This window comes from Balaenoptera acutorostrata, chromosome 1, assembly GCF_949987535.1.
Source record: "Balaenoptera acutorostrata chromosome 1, mBalAcu1.1, whole genome shotgun sequence".
Taxonomy (NCBI): Eukaryota; Metazoa; Chordata; class Mammalia; order Artiodactyla; family Balaenopteridae; genus Balaenoptera; species Balaenoptera acutorostrata.
Window position 1 is genome coordinate 163,721,356 of NC_080064.1, and position 2,086 is coordinate 163,723,441.

The window sequence follows — 2,086 nt, forward strand, 5'->3', positions numbered from 1 at the left end:
TGCCCTCAGGAGGCTGAGGGCATTCCACTCCAGGTCTCCAGGAGTAGCCTAGGGGCCAAACAGAAGCCCCTCGTGCCCACTGGGTAAGCCCACTGTGCAAATCCACACGTGAGTGTCTGTGAGGTTCTGGAACGGGCTCCCTGCCAATCCCTCCCAGAGCATAAGTAGAATAACTGTGACTACAGGAACATTTGGGCTTGAATTCCATCACCAGATAATGTCTCTCATCTCCTAATCTTCTCTTCCTTGCTGAATTCAATTCGATTCAACAAGCCGAAATTGAAGGCTTACACTATGCACAGAACCACAATACCTTCTAAATCCCAGAGAATTCCCATGTGCTTTCCTGTGTTTTTACTAACTGAGCCGTTCCCCTCTGTGAATATTCAGAGGCAGATCGCTGGTCTGCAGGCCTCCCCGGGGGGCCTGGCGTCCTCAGGGCCAGGATGAGTACTGCCCCACCCCACTGGCTGAAAGGAGCCATGAACCTCAGGGTCAGAGAACAAGGTGACCTGAACAAAAACCAGGTGTGGCCCAGAAGGGGAGGCTCCAGCTCAGATGGTTCTGGAGCCAACGGGCCACCAGCAGGCGATGCCACCGGCAAGGACGGGCGGGCTTGGATGGCAACCACAGTGGAGGGAAAACTAGACGCCCTTTTCCCAGATTCCCGTCCCTACAGACCATCCTGCCTGGTCCTGGGGAGAGGGAGGAAACCGGAGGGGATGGGCGCTCTGCATGAGATTTCATTAGACTGAGAAGCAGATAGAGCAGATTCATATCACCAATATTCTTTCTTAAAGCTGCAATTATGCATCAATCATTCAATACCCCCCAAAAATGGAAGAAGGCTGTAGATTAAAACCGGAAAAATGAGGACCCTGGTTGAATCCTCACTCAAATAAACCAACTGTAAAAGTATATTTTAAAGTCAATCAAAGAGATTTGAATATAGACCGGTTATTAGATGTGATTAAAGAATTATTGCTAATTTTGTTAAGTTGGATAATAGTATTGTGGCTGTGTAATAAAATGTCCTTTGCTGGAGATGCACAGTATAGGGTAAAATGTCATGATATCTGCAATGTACTTTCACAAAAACTTCTTCAGCAAAATTCTTCAGCAAAAATGATAAAACAGATATGGTAAAATATTAAAAATCATTCACTGTAATGGATAATACATGGGACTTCAGTATACAGTCCTTTTATTTATATGTTGTTGATATTTATTGATATATATATTGATTTTATATATTATTATTATATATTATTATTATATATCTTGATATTTATAGATCGATAATGTATAAATATGTAAATGTGTACATAAACATATAAATGTATAACAATAAATAAATAACAATACATAAAATTATTTTAATAGAAATAAATTTATAAAATATAAGAATGTAAATATAACAAATATTAAAAAAGAAAAAGCAAGTTTCAGCAGATGGCACTAAATTGCTGGGTCTCCACATGCCTGCACCCCTGGCTCTGCTCCAGAGTACAGCAGGGAGCTGGGAGAAGGACCATCAGCCTTCACAAGACCTTCATAACTCAGTGGCTGGGACAATGTCCCCTGCCTCATTTCCATTCCCCCATGAAGCCCTATGTTTAATCAACGGGTGAAGCAGACACAGGCCTCCCAAAACTGTAAGGAGTCAACATGTGTATTTACAGCTTGCAAACTCCAAATCATCACCCTCTCCCCCACTAGAAGATGGGCCCTCCTTCTCCACACAGCTGCCACTAGTATGTGACTACTGCTATCCTTCCCAAAGACTGCAGCTCAGATATGACAGGTACGCGTCAGATAGGATCGAAGGCAGGTGGGATTCAGGACGCTTCTCTCCATCCTTGTCTGTATCACACAGATGGGCTCCACAGTCACCCTGTCTCTAACATGGAGCTGAGGAGCAGGGCAAAGGTGGCAGGTAGGTGTCCCCGCACTAGGTCCTTCCTGACACTGTCTGTTCTGAAGTGCAGAGAGAGGTTGTCGGGGGGTGGGGGTGTGTCTTGGTTGTCCCCTGTCCAATTACGTGAACTCTCGAGGTCAACCCAGCCCGTCTATCAAAGGGAAGGGT